We start from the raw sequence: 20,857 nt of genomic DNA, 5'->3' as shown, positions 1-20,857 counted from the left end.
TTAGGTGGCCAAAGTATTTGAGTTTTAGCTTCAGGATCTGGCCTTCTAAAGAGCAGTCAGGGTTGATCTCCTCTAGGACTGACCGGTTTGATCACCTTGCAGTCCAAGGGACTCGCAGGAGTCTTCTCCAGCACCATAGTTCAAAGACCTCAATTCTTTGGGGCTCAGCCTTTTTTATGGTCCAACTTTCACTGCCGTACATTGCAACTGGGAAGACCATACCCTTGACTATATGCAATTTTGTTGATAGGGTGATGTCTCTGCTTTATAGTGTGCTGTCTAGATTTGCCATGGCTTTCCTCCCGAGGAGCAAGCTTCTTTTAATTTCTTGGCTACAGTCCCCATCTGCAGTGATCTTGGAGCCCAGGAAAATAAAATCTGTCACTACCTCCATTTCTTCCCCATCTATTTGCCAGGAATTGAGACGGCCGGATGCCATGATCTTGGTTTTCTTAATGTTAAGTTTCAACCCAACTTTTGCACTCTCCTTCTTCACCTGCAACAAGAGGTTCTTTAGTTCCTCTTCACTTTCTGCCATTAGAGTGGTATCATCTGCATATCTTAGGTTGTTGATATTTCTTCCGGCAATCTTAATTAGCGCTTTTCCCTACTTTCTTCAGTTTAAGCCTAAACTTTGCAATGAGTAGCTCATGGTCTGAGCCACAGTCAGCTCCTGGTCTTGTTTTTACTGACTGTATAGAGCTTCTCCATCTTTGGCTGCAGAGCATATAGTCAATCTGATTTCTGTGTTGACCGTCTGGTGATGTCTATGTGTAGAGCCATCTCTTGGGTTGTTGGAAAACAGTGTTTGCTATGACCATTGTATTCCCTTGACAAAATTCTATCAGCCTGTGCGCTACTTCATTTTGTACTCCAAGGCCAAACTTCCCTGTTATTCTGGTTATCTTTTGGCTTCCTACATTAGCATTCCAATCCCCCATGATGATAAGGACATCATTTTTTGGTGTTAGTTCTATAAGGTGCTGTAGGGCTTCATAGAACCGGTCAATTTCATCCTCTTCAGCACTGGTGGTTGGGGCATAGACCTGGACTACTGTGATATTGAATGGTTTGCCTTGGATTCGAACTGAGATCATTCGGTCATTTTGAGGATTGTATCCCAATATTGCTTTTCCTGCTCTTTTATTGACTATGAAGGCTACTCCATTTCTTCTGAGGGATTCTTGCCCACAGTAGTATACCTGATGGTCATCTGAATTAAATTCACCCATTCCTGTCCATTTTAGTTTGCTGATACCTAAGATGTCGATGTTCAGTCTTGTCATCTCTTGTTTGACCACGTCCAGCTTTCCTTGATTCATGGATCTTACATTCCAGGTTCCTATGGAGAAAAAATCTTCACAGCATCGGACTTTCCTTTCACCACCAGACACATCCACAGTTGAGCATCCTTTTGGCTTTGGCCCAGTCGCTTCATTCTTTCTGGCGCTACTGGTACTAGCCCTCTGCTCTTCCCCAGTAGCATATTGGGCGCCTTCCGACCTGAGGGGCTCATCTTCCAGCGTCATATCTTTCTGCCTTTTGGTAATGTCCATGGGGTTTTCGTGGGAAAGATACTGGAGTGGGTTACCATTTCCTTCTCCAGTGGATCACGTTTTGTCAGAACTCTCTGCTATGACCTGTCTATCTTGAATTATGCAATCCCCTTCACCATGACAAGGCAGTAATCCATGAAGGGGAAACAAAAACTAATAATGTGGAAAATATTTGTAGTGCAGTTGCCTTGGTGGGCTTCCTGATTTTTACACAACCATCTCCAGGGGAATTTTGCATTTTTACCTTTAGACATTTGAAGAAAGATCATTATGGGCTATATACAGATGTTCCCAAAAGCTTCCTGGAGATAGCCGATGGTTAAAAAAAAATTACAAGCAAGAATAGCATGGGACCTATTGTGTTCAGACTGGAGTTTCCACTAAACTAATAAACAGTTAGGATATTTTGCTATATTGCAAGTTTCTTATGATTTCTCTGTTTTCTTTTAGCATAGATTTGCATTCCTGCTTAAAGCTCGCACTTCAAATAAATAAATGTTTTTTGGCAAAAACCATGTAAATCTTTGCTCCTGTCTAATTCAAATTTTCATATACGTAAATATTAGCTTGTATTTCTGCTTCTTATAAAAAGAGAATAAAGCAAATAAGAATTTTTCAGCGTTTGATATTTTCACTAAATGCCATCATTATCTTGTGTTGGTTGTGTATGCATTTTTAGGCCATAAACAGGTGTGTTTTTTAAAAAGAAGAAAGTTCTTTTGAAGTAATGGAAAGTTGTGGCTCCTCAGATTTAGCCTTGAAACTTTAGCCATCATAGCCTGTTCTATCTGGAGTGCGGTTAAAAAGAGTGCATTCAATCTCAGAAGGCATGCAAAACATATTTTCAGCACATTCAGTATCAGAAGGCATGCAAAACCTATTCTCAATATATAAGTAATCTCTTCACCATAATCATGAATAAAAAAGAAAAAGGTTTGTGCCTGGGAAAGGAATGCCACTGTATGTGCTAAACACACACAAGAGAATGTGATTTGAGCATAAGTTTTTCCCCCCAATTAATATGCCTAATCAATATCAAATTTTATAACTTGTAAGCCCCCCAAAGTCGCTTTGTAGGGGTGGCGTAACAATTTAATAATAAATTAATAATTCCAAATTTTAAAGGTTTGATTCATTTTCACAAACCCATATGAATTTTCATTATTTTGGTAGCTGGTCTGGTGTACTTAATGGATTGGCACACCTGAAAGTGAGGGAAAGCTCATGCAGTCCAATCCTCTGCCTATTTTAAGGAATATGAGTAAATTGAAAATGTTTGCCATTGTTTACTCCTTTAAAAAAATGCATACAGATTTGTCTCCTTTTTCTGGGAGTAGATATATTATTTCCTTGTCTATATTAATCATGTGCAGATATTTGGGGTGACACACTTTCCACTAAACAATTAAAACATTCACAAGGCACAAAGATGATATACATGAAGATGACACTTAACACTTTAGCCTAATACAGATAACAATAGTTAAGCTTTGTTGCTTTCCTTTCATGCAGCTAGTGCTAACACTGGAGTTGCACCAGTACTGACTGTTGCTGATGCAGCTCATTTCTAGTAGGAACCTGAGCATAATAAATTCCTATATACAATATACAGTAAACAACTCCTTGTTTACTGTAATCCTCATCAAAGTCTCTCAGGTTTGCATCATATCATACAGATCTTTGTTTGACATGAACAAAGAGGAGGAGGGTCTTTTCTGTTGTAAAAATGATAGTTGTACATGAAACATACAGTGGCATATGATGAATTATTATCAAGAAGGAAAAATAGGAATAAGGAACTCTTCCTACTCAGTTGTTATATCCAGGTGTAATGGCATTTTCAGCTAAGCAAAAGTAAAGGCCATGGCTATCTTAGAAATGTCTGCAAAGCAAAACAGCACCCTTTGAACTGTGACTGCAGTGATGTTGACAATGATGTACAGTAAGCACTTGGGCATCTCATAATGCACAGGGTCCAGATTCAACCTCAGCTTCTCCCCATATAGCAAGGAAAAACTACTCTGAAATCTTGAACTGCCATTACTAGTCATTGTCAACAGTGTTACATCTAAAAATAACAATACATAGAAATATATACTGTAGCATTGGAAGTTGATCCATTCAATAGTCACTAAGGAAAGACAACTTCTATTGAGACCCACAACATTTACAAAATAGCTGTATTTAAAGAATTTTCTCAGTGCAGTACCAGGAAGGGTCCATCCGGATACCTCTGAGAGCTAGCTTGTTCTAGTGGTTAGGGCACCAGGCTAAAAGCCATGATACTGTGAATTCTAGTTCTGCCTTTCCATGAAGGTTAGTTGGGCCAGTCAACTTTATCTCAACCCTACTCATCTCACAAGTTTGTTACTGTGAGGAAAAGGAGTACCAGGTATATTTGCCACCTTGGATTATTTATAAAAACAATGAAGGATTTTTTAAAAGTCTACAAAAATTCCCAGGGGAATGCAGCCCTTAAGGAAAGGCACATGGAGTAAGTCCACACAAAGAGATCTTATTGGGATTATATTGGAGAAAGTGGTCCTGCAAATATACAGCTCCTAAAGGCTTTAAAGGTGACAACTAGCTTCTCAATTTTTTCTTAGAAGCCAACTAGCTTGGGAAATTACACATACATGCATACTATGGTCCAATAATCCTGGACAATAGGTATCTAGGTATCCCAAATAAAGTAACTAATCTGAATTAACTAATCTGAGTTATGCTGCCATCAGGGTACATTTTGGAAATTCTCTATTTACAGTTGCCAGTGTTTGTCTTCTAAACCCCTGAAAACATTAAATGCAGCTGTAGAACTAGCTGGTCCAACAAAGCTAGAGAGAAAAAATGGTACTGAAAGCTTTTCTTTTTTAGGGTTCTTGCCTGATCTGAGCCTTTAATTAAAATTTCTGCTGTCAGGATGTGCCTTTCATTGCTTCCAGTGCAGCATGGCAGAAGAATCACTCCTGAGGAAGCTATTAATTCTCCCTTGAATGTATTTTCATAATTGGCTCTGGATGTCATTTTCTGTTTGTGCAAAGGAGAGGGAGGGAAGCTGGAAGGAAGAGTCCTCATTCCAACTTTCCTTTTTTTAAAATAAAGCTATCCTATTATATAAGAGGACAAAATAATGATGGAACAGTAGTAATTATAAACCCTTTAAAAAGCCAACCATAAACAAAAATGAAGAAAGGTTACTCAAGAACAAATAATCGGTTGTCCTGTCTTAATAGGAAAAGGAAAAACCTGAAATAAGTAAGCTTTTAATTAACACTGGAAGCAATCAGTGTTACAATATTTCCATCTAAATAAACTATAGAAGGATTTTGATGTTTGGTATTGTGCTGTCCATAAATCTTTTTTTATTATTATTCTGTTTTCAGCTGCCTGAATAAAATTTCTTGGCATAATCAAGGGTTTTTGCGTGGAAGCAATGCCCCAGTGAACCTGGGTGAATATGTATATTTCAGTTTAATCCAGGATTAATGTGAGCTTCAAAACAAGACAATTTCCCTTGTACTTTGAAGGAGAAAAAAGGTTCAAGATAAGGGGATTATAATGAGTGATGTGTTGATGCCTTCCTTATAACTGGAGAGAAGTAAAGTGGATCTTTCCAAATGATATTGTTTTATGCTGTTCAACTAGAAAACTTACCCAGCTTTTTTCCTCGCTGAACATATTGGAAGAGGAGATAATGCAAACAATTAGATTATCTTTATTAAAAGGAAGATTTCTGATTAATTTCCAGATGGATCAAAATAGAAAGATTTGTTGAATTTATAAACATATAGCAAATAATTCCCTATACTTACAAATTTTTCCCCAACATAAAAACAACAGATCTATTATTAAAATAGGATCATTAGATTTGGACTAGTTTGCATGGAAATTGCTTAGGGGTGGGTGTGTGTGTGTGCGTGTGTGTGTATGTGCATACATACACACACACACACACATTCTTCTGCTATCAGCAGAACATCCCACTCTGCTGAAAGTATTGTTGTATCAGTGGCATTGATCATCAACATCAACCACGTCATTGTAATGAGAAGGAGTTATGCCATATCTTAAACAAAACCCAATGTGACATCTTAACATGGCACTTTGGACTTACTGAAATATGGAGCAGGTACCTGGCTTTATTTTTATGAAGAAGGGCACCAACCTCCTAAGTTTAGTTGAGAGTGTGTATTTTCTTGCTGGGATTGCTATTATTTCTGAAAAAGAGTTGGGGATTGTTTGGACTAAAAGGCAGAATTGTAGGTACCTCATGATATCATCATAAAGTAGATGAGCACCTTCACCCCAAGAAATATTAATGAGCTCACACTGATCTAACATGGGCCCAGTTCACATTGGTCAGAAAATGCCCCAAATTAAGGCAAGATGAAGTCATTATTTCAGGCCTTTAAGAATAGAAGATTCTGGAAAATTTTCACCAACATAGGCCACCTGTTCAGAACCTGCCCACTGAGGTGGCAGTTATAGCCAGTTTTTTGAAGAACAGGAGATTCCACTCAAGTTTTACTTTAGCTATTGTTGGTTCAAAATGCTTTGATCTCTGTTTCTTCTCCTCTATCAATCAGTTTAAGGCCAAAGCTGATCTTACAGTTTTGCAGAGCTGAAGCATACTTTAGCCTGTCTAATCATCAAGCAGAGCAAAGTGATCACTTTAGGCAGCTAGTTTGGGATATCGTAAAAAAGAAACAAAACATGAAAGCTGTTTGTTTGATTTAGAAGCAGCCTTTCCACCCTGGAGGCCACCTAACAATCTTTTTAAACAATATAAAAAGTTTAACACAGAGATGAAAATTAATAATACAATAGGACCTAAAACTCGTTATCAAACATTTTTCAGACCAGACAGCAAATTTTCAGCCTTAATTTCTGCTGTGCAAAAAATATATTGAAAATGTTCTCTTAAAGTCAGTTTTGTTTATATCTGTCCCTAAAACAAAACAAAACAAAACAAAAAGCAGTAATAGTAATGCCTCCAAGATGTGGCAGCTAGATTTTTTTTATTACCTGTTCCCCACAATATCTAAATCAAGAATATCCAGGGAAAGGTGGCATCCTCATGTTCAATACTCATTCAAAGATATTTAGTGGCCTTTTAAAGATTGTGCTAAGCCAAAATGCAACAGATCACATCTTTGTGTAGCTAGAATCTGAAGCCAATCTTTAAACTTTTGAGAAATGCTACAGGAATTTGTGAGAGACATAGGACAAGTTATGCTCTTTCTCCTTCTCCTCCAAAATACATGTGGTTCTTTTAGAATAAATAACAACAAAATCAACAGTGTCTTTAATGAAAACTGTAAATTTATATTCACTGTATCAGAAGGAAATTTCATCAAATGTGTATGTAGTAGATATGAATAGGAATGTCAAGCTCTAGCTAGATGGCTTAGCCAATCTTACATTAATTTAGAAAACTAAAAAGGGGTTAGTACTTGGAGATCATCTGGGAAGTCAAGGATTGTAGGCTACAGAGAGCAGTTAAAAATCATACTGGAACAAAGTAAAGGATACATACATACATGCATACATACATCAGGAATTGAGCTCAACCTAAAAGGAATTGTATCTGTATAGTACAATTTTATAAAACAAAGTAAGCAAAGTAGCCAGTCCACCATTAACAAGTTAAACTAAAAGCTATAAAATCCTTACAACCTTATGTTTCTAGAGTTAAGAGAAACATTCTTACCATAGTTCTATACTCCAAGCTCCAAAAGAATTGAAGGCCAAACATGCCCTTCTCCACTCTTGAAGTTTATCATATGAGATATGGATGTTCAGATATAATCTTTGCTTCTTTGCAAAGTTTCAAAAGATACTAGAATTCCTGAAAAATCCTTGGAAAGCTCTCTTTACTTGCTTTATCGTATGGTGGTCTCAGAAATCCATTTCAGCAAAGCCTATAGAAGCTTTTTATTTAAAAACACAACACTGTGTCTGCTAGGGGCTGAGTGGTCATGGAAATAAGTTCCTCTACTGCTATGCTTGATAAATAGAAACTCAGTGTGTGACTGGTGTAACCCTAACCAGATTTGAAACTCACCTTTCCTTGCCAAATATCAAGGACAGGCATAGGTAGTTTATTTGCTCCAGTGCAAAATTTGGGATGTGAAGCTATTCCTTCCCAATTCATCAAGGATAGAAAAAAAGCTCCTTGACCATAGGTGCTCAGAAGTAATTATCTAGATTCTAAATTCTAAGACAAATAATTTAGGTGGACAGGAAAGCATTGCTCTTTAATGAAGAGAGGCAGTACTGTGTTTCCTTGAAAATAAGACCAGGTCTTATATTAGTTTTTGCTCCTACAGACGCATTAGGGCTTATTTTCAGCTTAGGGCTTATATTTGGGGAAATACGGTACTAAATGCATCCGTCTGGCTGGCAATCTTAACTGGGACTTATTTTGGGGGGTGGGGCTTATATTATGAGCATCCTGAAAAATCATGCTAGGGCTTATTTTCTGGTTATTATTCCAGCTTTTTTTTTCCAGGGAAACAAGGTAATTTGGGCAAATTTATAGGAATATAGATTGGTTTAAAATTAGAATACTTCTAATAAATGAATTTAATTTTACTCTGAGTGATCTATACAGATAGTCCTTGACTTACAACAGTTCACTTAGTAACTGTTCAAAGTTACATTGGCACTGAAAAAAGTGACTTATGACTGTTTTTCACAGATGACCTTTGCAGCTTCCCCATAGTCAGTGATTTACATTTGGATGCTTGATAACTGACTCACATGTATGACGGTTGAAATGTCCCAGGGTCATGTGATCACCTTTTGCAATCTTCATATCAATAAGGAAACCAGATTCATTTAACAACTGTGTTTTAACAATTGCAGCGGTTCACTTAACAAATGCGGCTATAAAAGTTGTAAAAATGGGATAAAACTCACTTAACCAATTTTTCACTTAGCAGCATAAATTTTGGGCTCATTTGTGGTTGAAGATTAAGGAAATGGAGCCACATGAACATTGGGATGCTTACTATTTCTTCTTCTATGGGAAATCATTGGAGAGAAGAAGTTTGAAGAAATGAAACTATTAGACAATTATATTTAAATCTAGAGATTGATTGAAGGATTAAGAACGCATCTAGTAGCCATTTATAGAGGTTTATGTATTTGCTGCACAGATAAATTGTGGCAACATAATAAAAGACAGAGATACAGCATATAGTCAATCATTGGGTTTTTTTTCTTTCTTCTATTCTCCCAATCGACACTTCCACACGGATTCAATTTCCATGTTACAGTACAGTCACCAGTCTTCCTTCCTTCCTTCCTTCCTTCCTTCCTTCCTTCCTTCCTTCCTTCCTTCCTTCCTTCCTTCCTTCCTTCCTTCCTTCCTTCCCAATGGGATTCAGCAATAAAGTATGAAATCCCATACTTATAGTACACTAGTATCTGATCATGTTTATTTGCAGGTTAGTAATAAACTTTGTTTGGGACTGAGTTCACTCAACAGACTGCATCATATGATAATTTATTTACTGTGTTTTGAACTCCTGGTTTCAGAACTTAGCTTATAACATAGTATATTGTGTAAACTGAGACAAATGATGTTGAAAAAACCAACAATGGCTTAGTGCAGCATGTGAATAGGAATTCTCCTTTTCCTCATTGGTTCAGCTCTTGTCAAAGAAAGGATCTTCCGTGTCATTCAGTCACATAAAGTGAAATGATGAACACACACAAATGAGCTGATAGCATTAATTGTCCTGCATTGAGGTAAAATGGTGGAGCCATAGGAAGTATTAGGGATACAGTAGGTGGAATATTCAACTGAAATAATGAGCTGAATATAAACAAAGGAAAGGGATTTGGAGGACAAATAAGTGGAAAGGAAATTTCTGAGAAAGAACAACTAGATTGTGAACTAATTTCCCAGAGGGATCAATAGGGAATCCATGGCTTGGTTCATTTGAACCAGACAGGACAAAGAACTGATAGCATTATCCTGGTGGTGGTGGGGAGGGCAAGGGCAAGGCCTCAAAACCTGCAAGTTGTATGAGATTAAAAGCTCCCTCCATCAACACTTCTTTTCTTCTAAAGTTCAATAACGTACCTTATTCAGGGTCAGTTCAGAAGAGCTCCCAAACCTGCAGCTGTGAAATTTCATTCCTCATGAAATAGGCTGAAATGCTGATACGATGCTTACAGATCAAGCTCCAGCATTCTGGGTTCTGGAAGAGGAGCTGCTTCCTCATGTAGATTATGACAACCTGGTGTAAAATAAATCCAAATTGCTAAAGAAATCAGCAGAGAAATCTCATGTTATGGAAGTGTTCCACCTGCACAGGGGCATTGAGAGGCAAAAAGGAACTGAATCTTTCCAGACATTTCCTAAATACAGGTAGTCCTCGACTTAAAACCAGAATTGAGCCCAAACTTTCTGTTGTTAAGTTAGTTTTACCTCATTTTATGACCTTTGTTTCAACAGTTGTTAAGTGAAACACTGTAATTGTTAAGTTAATAACATGGTTGTTAAGTGAATCTGGCTTCCCCATTGACTTTGCTTGTCAGAAGCTTGCAAAAGGTGATTGATTACAGGGGGTTGGACTAGAAGACATTCTAACTCTGTTTATTCTATTCTATTCTATTCTATTCTATTCTATTCTATTCTATTCTATTCTATTCTATTCTATTCTATTCTATTCTATTCTATTCTATTCTATTCTATTCTATTCTAATTAAACCTGCCAGGTGTGATTCTTTTTCCTCCTTTTCCTTCTTCCCTGTTAGTTACTTCTTCTAGCAAGTGATGTGCAAATTTTTACCTTGTGGGCTCTCTGCTTCAAAATCACAATGACACCTTTGGTAAAACAAAAAACCAGTGATTTTCAGCCTCAAAGTTGCTGAAAATCAGGGGTAACTCCAGCCTCTCTCTCTCTCTCTCTCTCTCTCTCTCTCTCTCTCTCTCTCTCTCTCTCTCTCTCTCTCTCTCTCTCTCTCTCTGTGTGTGTGTGTGTGTGTGTGTGTGTGTGTGTGTGTGTGTGTGTGTATTTCAAGCATAAATCCAGTACACTTAGTATAGCTTGAAAAATCAAAGGGGAAAAAAAAACATTTTTTTTCCTGACAGCCTAGGATTGTTATGGAGAGATTCACTGAACAGTCACTATTAAGGAATTCAGTTAATATTTGTTGTTGCTATGCTCCATTGAGTTGTAACCAACTCCTGGTGTCCCTATGGATGAAAGTTCTCCAAAATATCCTGAATCTCACTGCACTGCTTAAATCTTCCAGGGGCATTTCGGTGGCCTTTAGTATTTCTTCTATCTACTCTTCCTGATCTTCCTTACACTTTGCTTGGCATTATCACATTTTCTATAGATATATTAATTTTCTGATGTGTCCAAAATATTATTTCATGATCCTTGCTTCCATTGAGTATTCTGGCTTGATTTCCTCTAATATTGAACAATTGGCTCTCTTTCTCTCTAAGGACATGAAGTTTTCCCAGCACTGTAACTCAAAGGAATCTATTCTTTTCCTATCGCTGTTGCATTTGTCCATCCCTCACATCTATACATCATAGAGTGAATACCACTGAGCTGATTATTCCAACTTTTGTGTCTTGGCTGAAATATATTGATCTTTGTCTACATCCCCTAAATGCCTTTTCCCTTATTCTTCCCTGAATAACCTTTGAACAGTCAGCATCTTTATAAGAGTCAAGTCTAGAAATTGTAATTACCAACTATTTCTATTGTCTCGCTGTTTATTTTAAATTCTTCTAGTCTTCCAGTTGATATAATCTTAGTTTTTTGATGTTCAAAGAATCCCCTCCTTTTTCAATCTCTTGTTTTGCTTTAAAAATCTTAAAATTATCATTCTTAAGGTCTTCTTCAATTTCTTTAACCAAGGTAGTGTTACCTGCATATTATTAATATTTATTCCACTAATACTGGCACCACTCTCTGATTCTTCTAGATTTGTAGCCCTTATGGTGTGGTTAATGTATAATCTCAACAGATATGGTAATATTATGCAGCCTTATCTGACTCTTTTTTCCAATGGTAAAGCAGTTAAGACAGCTTTTTCATTTAAAAAAGGTTTTTTGGACAAAAGGGACATTCTTTAAAGACTCCTGTATTTATCTTCTTCAAAGTCTCAAGATAACATGTTCATCAGCTGCAAGCCTTATGAAGGTTATTTCTAATTTATTTGTTACAGACATATCTACTTTTTCCAGGAGTTCAAAACAACCATTGTGGTTTTCTCCTTGGCCCCATCTCACTGCATTTTTAGAATGTGGATTTTTTAAAAAGGGAAAACTAACTGGATTTTGAGAAGGGGGAAAAAAGCAGCATTTGCAATTGAACAATATATTTCTTGACAGCCATTGTGTGCCAACATTTCAATTTTAAGTACTGTATATAAAAACCAGGTAATAGGGAAAGGGGGGATCTTATTTCGAATAGTCACGAGGCAACAAAATGTTATTCCTTATAATAAATAAATCTTAAAAGGTGCTACCAAACTCCTCGTGATTTGGGGCTAGTATAGACTCACTATAGGCTTTCTTTCTGCAGTGTCTCACATCGAAATTGATACCTTTGAATGAAGTGGTGAGAAGTATCGGATTACAGCTAGCTTTCTAGAACAAAGAAGTAATTCCTCACTTCAAACTTCTGAAAACACAAAGGCTGCTTGTATCTGAGATGCGTCTGTATTAAAATGAAGCACATATATTCCAGGCTTAGCAGAAAGCAGCAGGGATAAGACATGAACCATCTTTATATTGGCTGAGCTATAGTTTAATCGGAGATGATGCAGTAGGGTAGGCAAAAAACTAATGTGAAGCCAAATTGAGCAATATACTACTATGTAGTTGCAAAACTTTCTTTAGGTTATGAAAATCTATAACCTTATCAACATGAATCAACATGAATAATTAAAAGCAGAGTTTTTAAAAGGCATCTTGAGCAAAATAAAACAAAATGTACCTCTAAAATCTAAGGAGTAAATTGCATTTGCATTGGCAGTAACCCAATATCAGATCAGAAAACTAAGTCTGGCTTGTTACTACTTTTGTGATGGCTTTTTCATATAAGCAAATAGCATGTAACACAAGCATCATGTGTATTTATTGTCCCATTTCATAAGTGTCCCCTGAAAATTGCTTCCCTTTTCCTGTTGCTACTCTGCCAAGTCCAACGAGGTTGTGCTGTAATGCCTAAAAAGGAAATTATGGCTTACAATGAGCTACAAATCAGTATGTATGTATACTAGTATGACAACTATGAATTTAAGTGTTCTAATCATGATTCTGGAAACTAATCTGTCTTTGAACTGATTTGTAAATGGTCTTCTTAAATGCAGATTCCTTTCTTCACTTGATTAATTTTTTTGGTTTGATTACCCAGGACTGAACGTGTACAAAAAAAGTAAGCACACAAAAACACTATGCCAGGTGCTTAGAACATAATTTCCTATGAGAAGGAATAGCAAAGAATAATAGAGGCTCTTTATGCCTTTTCTGCCCAAGACTCAAGCTGGCAGTGAGTGGTGACTGCCTGCTGTTTCTTGTGCAGTATTTATTCATTTGCCATCCTGGACTGAATTTTGTGCTCCTTGGAGAGAGAAAAAAAAAGATTTCTCCCACCCCCATCCTCACTCTGCATTCCTTTTCTTTTTAAAGCTGTTGTTTTGCACAAAGTAGTTACCCTAAAGCAAAATAAGGATTTGAATTACTTTGTGCATCTACATTTTTGTACAAAGCTGAATATACACATTTTGATAAGTGGGCAATCTGCTGGCTATTTGTAGAACCACAGCAGAACTACAGAATGTAGAATTCAGTTTCCTAAGAATCCCAGCATTCATTTGGAAAAATAGCACATTTCTAATTTTTAGGAGCTAAAAATGAGTAGAAAAAAGCTTTAGATCTCAGAAACCTCAAACACTGCAATATAAAATTTGCAGAGGTCATAGGGTGGAGCTTAAAGTGAGTTCTTATTAATTAACAGAATCTAAAGGTATGGTTTTTATTGCTGTTAGTACAATAATAATCACGTGTATACTAAATTATGGAAACTGCATAGACAACATAATGTACATAATGTACACCAATTGCAGAATTTAATTTTCCTTATTACAGATTTTAGATTTTCTAGTTCCCTCCACCTCCTTCAGTATAAATATCTAGATAAAAATATCAAAATAAGGTGGTTAAAAATATGCTACAATAGCTATAATCCCATAATACTGGATCCTCTTGTGAAACCACTGGTTTGTAGGAATTTAGGAACTAGGTGAAAATTCTTGTATTTGATCAGTGTAATTTTTTTTATTATGATTTTAATACATGTCCAATGATGAACTTATTTTTATGTCAGATATCTTTTGCTGTCGATGTTAATTTATAATATGTTGACTAGTTTTTATAAAAAAAGCAAGCAACTGTGCAACTCTAAGATCATAATAAACTAGCATTGATCTTTTACTGATATGGAGTATAGAAACTATTAAATGTGGAACATAATCTAATGTTAGTGGATAATTTGAACAGTGTTTCTCCATTCAATGGAGCTTTAGCCCCTAGAAAAGGCAATTCTAGCATGGGGACTGGGAGGTACAATTATCTGGGCAGCCCAAATGGATCCTCCATATATCCGTTGCACTCCAGATGTTGGTGACCTTCAACTTTACAGCTGCAGTAAACAAGACAAATGCTAAGAGATGCTGGGAGATCCACTATCACAGACATGTCAAACACAAGGCCCGGGGGCCGGATGCGGCCCGCGAAGTGGTTTCATGCGGCCCGCGAAGCCATCCTGGAAACAGTGAGGGAATGGCCCCCACTGCCATGGCCCTGGCCCAGAGACCCTCCTTCTGCCAGAGACCCTCAGATCTGTCCCACTCCTGCCCAGGCCCCCATAGGCACCCTTGATGCCAATTATGTAGAGCTGGCCACGCCCACCCAGTAGGCCATACGCACTCTAGCCACGCCCACCCAGTAGGCCATGCCCACCCAGACCACACTCACCTGGCCCCCTGAGGGCAACCGCAATGCTGATGCGGCCCTTAATGAAATTGAGTTTGACACCCCTGCACTATCAGCATATGAATGGTCTCATCCCCAATCTACATCAAAGCGGCTTGCTGCCAGAGTTTTGGAAGCAGCCCTTCCACATTGCTACATGATGGAATGAATATATTTAGACATAATATCAACATTTGGCTAGATCTTCCAGATCTGGACTTCAAAAATTCTGACCACCGTTAGATGAGGGCAAAGAAAATTCTAAATTTTGTTGCATCTATTAATCATTTTGATTTTTGCAGCCTGGTAACATTGGTAGTTTCCATAGTCTGCATAGTTTAAAACAATTAATTGTACTTTAATTTTTGCCTGATAATCTAAAAACTACACTTGCTCACTACATGTGTGTAAACTTCATTTATATGTACGTCTAACATATCTATCCACACTCCTTTCTTATATTCCTTGTCCATACTTTTGCAGTATTTAGGAGTAATTTGTGACCCATATTGTGTTGTTATCTTTGGCAATCTTCTGACTGTCTCCAATTGGTTTTTTCCCCCATTTTTTATTTTATCTTCCCTTACCCAGCATTAAGGTCTCTAAATTATTCACGTTGCAAAACCTCAGTCACATTAAAATCAACAATCAGCTGGAAGTCATCCTTCTTTCATTGTATTTGGCAATCAAAACTGGAGCTTCCACAAGGCCTCCACCCTACAGCTGCATCTAATCAACCAGCAACTAAAAGAGATGGAGCTGGTTGAGAGAACAAATCTTTCTCTCTTCAACCTGTTTCCAAATGACATCCCGACAGCTTTTTAAAGGCAACATGTAGTGTTGTTCAACAGCAAGTGAAACCTAAAAAATGTTTTGTTTTGGTTCTGAAGAAAAAAAATCATATGTAATTTTCTAACTGATGAAAGGTTATTCTGAGTTTTCCTTAGGGATGGAGCTTATATGCATATTTATTGATTCATAAAAGGACACAGCATTTTCAAGAAATGGCTTGCATGTATGAACAAACTGACATGGAAGAGACACCAGTGACAGTTTGTATCATCTCGCATATACAGCAACTTTGCTTCACAAACTCCAGGTTGCACAACAAATAATCAGGGGGAAAATGACTTCAAAAAAGGAATCAAGTAATACTTTTAAGACAATTGATGGTACAATTGTTTTGAATCATAAAACTACATGCTTTAATTTCCAAAGAGTTAGCAGCTGAGACAGTAAAGAATCTTGTGGCATAACAAAAAATTAGTGATACCTATTATGAAAATTGATACAAAAATTAAAACAAAATATAATAGCCCTAAAAACATTGCAAGATTCTGCAGATTTTGCTAGACCAGAGCCAGATGTTACTAAAGTGAGATGTGCATATGTATAGTATAAATATTGGCAATAAAGTAGATGTATTCCATTGAAGACTACCTGCTGAGTGAGGTTGGTCAACCAGTTGACTATCCCACATTGTTCTATCTTACCAAGAAGTAGACTTATCTATCTATCTATTATCTATCTATCTATCTATCTATCTATCTATCTATCTATCTATCTATCTATCTATCTATCTCAGTCAATGACTCTGGCTGGCTTACAATTAAAATAATAGTTAAAAATATTAAAAGTATTTGAAAAAAATAAAAACAGTAGAATCAATAAAAAAACTAAAAACATCCTAATTAAATATGCATAGAAACAAGATACTTGGCCAGTTAGCGATATAGCCAGGAAATGGGGCCCTTGACACATTCTGCACTTCAGCTTGGAAGCATAACTAGTTTTAGAGCATTACAAAATGCTAAGAGGGTTTGGAGCTATTCTGATCTCTAAAGGGAAAATGTACCATAGACCAGGGGCCACTGCAGAAAAAGCTTGTCCTCTGGTCTCTCCCAGCCAACTTTCTTTGGCTGACAGGATCTGCAGCATGCCCATTCTGCTTAACCTAGTTAGATGGGTAGAGACTCTTATAAAAAGATGATCCCTTAGATACAGTGGCCCCAAGCCATGTAGGGCTTAAAGGTAATTGCCAGTACCTTGAACTACACCTGTAACCAATGCAGGAGTGGTGTTACATGTGCTATGTCTCCGGCACCATTTACTACCTACGCAGCCACATTCTGCACCATTTGGAGTTTCCAATGATCTTCAGGGACAGCCACATGCAGAGCATGTTACAGTAGTCTAACATGGAGGTTACTGTGCACAGGGCCTCCTGCACAGGAATGGGCACAACTGGTGCACCACTCAAAGGTTTGCAAAGGACTTCCTAGGTGGGGGCTTCAAACACTCAAAGTCAGCCACTCCATCTTGCTAGACTTGAGTCAGAGTTTGCTTTGCCCCATCCAGTCCCCAATAGTCTCCAGATACTGAGATAAGACATCCAGGGCATTACTCAAAAGGCCTGGAGAAGGGATGTAGAGGAATATCATCTACATACTAATGATATTTCACCCCAAACAGATGGATCACCTCATCTCATGTAAATATTGAATAGAAGGAGAGAAAGAACAGAACCTTGAAGTACCCCTTGAAGTAGGAGCTGTGAGCTAAATCTCTCCCCTTCTACCAACACTGACTGGAAATGGACACAGCGAAAGGAGGAGAGCCAGCACAATACAGTGCCACCCAACCCCATTCTCACAGCCGGCTCAGAAAGATACTATGATTGATGGTATCGGTGATGCTGCTGAGGTCACAAGAAGAGCCAGGTTGGATGTACTACCTCCATCCTGCTCTTGTCAGAGGTCATCCATGAGCACAATCAATGCCATCTCAGTCTTAAACCCTGGTCTGAACCTTGACTGAATAAGGATTAGATAATCCGCCCCATCCAGAGTTCTCTGAAGCTGCCATGTGACCATTCTCTCCACCACCTTCCCTAGAAAGGGGAAGTTGAAGATTGGATAAAATTTATCCAGGCTAGCTGGGTGGAGTGACAGTCCTTTGAGGCACTCCATGCCTCTTTACCTCAAAGAGGAGTTAATTATTGCCCAGAATCCCTCATACATTCCCTCCTATCAGGCCTTAATCATCCAGGAGGGGCATGAATCTAACACACATGGCTGAATATGCAGTTGAGAGAGCCCTGTCCACTTCCCCAGGTTCAAAGAGCTTGAACTTTTACCAGATCACCTTTCAAGACATAGTCACCATACCTCTATAGACTCTGCTCTAAGTCTACATTTAGATAGACTTCAGCATAGCTCCCTCCAAGGAGGGACCAAGTCACCCAGAACAAGGCCACTAGTGATTATAAGCAAGAAGTAACAGTTATACTTTGTCAAATGCCTTACTGAAGTCTAGGTAAACCAAGTCCACAGCCTTTCCCTTACTCACTTTTCCAAAGAACACAATAAGATCTATCTGGCATTATTTGTTTTTGACAAACATATGCTGGCTTCTAGTAGTTGCCTTGTTTGTTTCTAGGTGCTCACAAATGTGCTGCTTGATTTTATTCTCCAAGATCACTCCAGTTATTGGAGAAGGCTGAAAGTTTTTAAGAAGAGACTTGTCTCAAATTGCATTCTTGAGCAGAGGGTTGGAGTAGAAGACCTCCAAGGTCCCTTCCAACTCTGTTATTGTGTTAATTTAAACTCATCTAAAGTGAATAAGTATTCTCTTATCATTTTCTTGCCTATTCTGACTTGCATTCATATTTTGTCTCCTATGCTGCTATTTTTGATGGGTTGGATTATTTTTTTCCTTTTGCGTGAAGATAGATGCAAAGAATGAATTGAGCAATTCCACTTTCTCCCTGCTGCCCATCACCTCCTTGCCATCTTCTACCATTAGTGGACCTCTCATTTTCTTGACTTTTTGTTTCTTATATATTGAAAGAAAAATTTGTTGTTGTTAATTCTGGAATTTGTTGCAAGTCATAATCCATTCTGAGTCTTAATTTTTCTAACTTCGTCCTGAAAGATTTGGACTATTTGCTGATATTTTGTTTTAGTAATATATCCCTCTTCCCATTTTTTTTAATACGTGCCTTTTTTTCTTCCCAGTTTGTCAGAGAGGTCTTTATGCAACCACACTAGCTTTGTTTTTCTTTCTCTGTGTTAGATTGGGTTTTTATAATCTCATGTTTCAGAGTTTCTCAAGCATCTTAAGTTGTTTTCCCCTTTAGGATTTCCATCCATGGAATCTTTCCTAAACTAGTTTTTGAAGTCAGCTCACTTAAAGTGTAAGACAGTAGTTTGACTTTGTTTGGTTACTTGTGCTTGCATTAAGGTGCTGGTGATGACCTATAAAGCCCTAAATGGCTTGGGTCCAGGATATCTGAGGGAACACCTGCTGCTGGCATCAAGTTCCCTTCATCCTGTGCACTCCCACAGGGAGGGCCTTCTCAGGGTGCCGCCGGCAAAAGATTGCCGGCAGGCAACAGCCAGGGGGAGGGCCTTCTCTGTGGGTGCGCCTGCCCTTTGGAACCAGTTACCCGTAGAGCTCAGGACTGCCCCTGATTTTCGTTCATTCCGCCGGGACCTGAAGACCTGGCTCTTTGAGCTTTCCGGCCAGGACTGAGAATTTTAATTTTTAACTTATTGTAATTGGGTTTTAATTAGAGTTACAGGGGTTTTATATTTTACTCAAGGATAATTTAATTATTTTAATTGTTAATAACTTTTTTGTATTGTAGTGTTATTTTTAATTTCCTTGTGAACCACCCTGAGTCCAATAAATAAATAAATAAATAAATTATGTTGAATTCCAGCATGACATGGTCATTCTCCCCCAAATTTCCTACAACTTCAATCACTTCTACATTGTTCTATACTTCGATGATTATGTCAACTATTGAGGAGAGAGCGTGAAAAATATTTTAAACTAGAATGGAAAAAAATCAAAGATATCCAATCAACTCAACTGATTTCATCATGGAAGAAACAAACTGACAGAGTCAGAATATTAACGTTCACTTGCAAAGTCTGTATATCCTACCTTGTGACCAGAGCATAAATTGGCTTTTAAATCAAGCTTCTGGATATTCCCTATGAGTATAAGTATGAAATATACCAAGCATAACATGGATTGTTTCCTTTAGTATGCTTTGCCATTGTGGTTTGAAATCTGTGGTTTGTGGCTTAGCGTATTGGATCAGGTATAGTTTAATCAATAAGCCATGCTTAAACAAACTATGACTTAATATATAGGATCCTTATCATTATGAAGTTGCAACTACTGGAAACTGATCACAGATCTTTTTTCTTTTGCACTCTGGATTGAAATGCAGAACTTTTCTATAAAAACCATGGAAGTTACATAAAGATTCCTGAACCTAAGATAGTTGGACTTCAGCCAACATGTTCAAAAGACTTGCTACCTGGAAGTTCTGAGAATCACAGTCACATATATTTTAAAGGCACCAGTGTTGGGACAACTGAATTAGCACTCTCTTCCCCAAAGTAAAAGCCACAAACGATTTAGCACAGCCTTCTCCATCCTGGGGCTTTCTGATGTGCTGGATTGCAGATCTCATCATCTTTTGCCAGCATGACTAACACTGTTGAGAATGGATCAGTTAGATAGGAAGGAGGGATATCTATAGCATCCTTTCTACAAGAAGCTTCCTAAAGGCCAGAATGCACTATTATAGCATGGTTTATATTCTCAAAATGTAATTGGAGTCATTGTCAGAGGAAACAAGCATCTTTAATAGGAAAAGAGTAGGCAGTTGTAGACTTTGGCAGACAAACGTGAGTAGGAGGCCTTTTGGCTTCCTGGAACACAGAATCATATTTAAACGATGAAGAACATAATGTTCTTCTTCTCCCTCCCATCCCCCATATTCCTGTCATAGGAATTTCTATTTTTTTCTTGCACCTAGCTTGCCCTTTTCAAAACTCTGGAGTATAATTCTATTAAACAGGCATAGAACCAATTAAAAAGAATATTTGTAGCTCAGGGTTGAACTGTGGAGTCCTCGGTTGTCAAGCTCAACGAGCACGAAGGATCTCACCAGATACAGAACCTTTTTGAAAGTAAGCACCTGCCCAGTCTTGTCCAGGATAGAGCATAATAGCACTTCCCTGAGAGACTCTAGCAAATCCCATGCAAAATAGGGAAGCTGAAAAATAACCAGGAAAAAAAAAACATTATTATTTCCTATAGCCGAGAAAGCTGCATGAATGTATCCCTTAATTCTCTAGCATCGAGCTAAATTCAAAGGAGAATTCATTATTATTCTCTGTGTATGCATCATCTCTCTTTCTTTCTCCCCTCCAAAATCATATCCCACCAGTCCAAAAAAAATGATAGAGAATAAAATTAAGGGAAAGAA

This window comes from Vipera ursinii, assembly GCF_947247035.1.
Source record: "Vipera ursinii genome assembly, chromosome: Z".
Taxonomy (NCBI): domain Eukaryota; kingdom Metazoa; phylum Chordata; class Lepidosauria; order Squamata; family Viperidae; genus Vipera; species Vipera ursinii.
Note: the sequence above shows the minus strand (reverse complement) of the source record.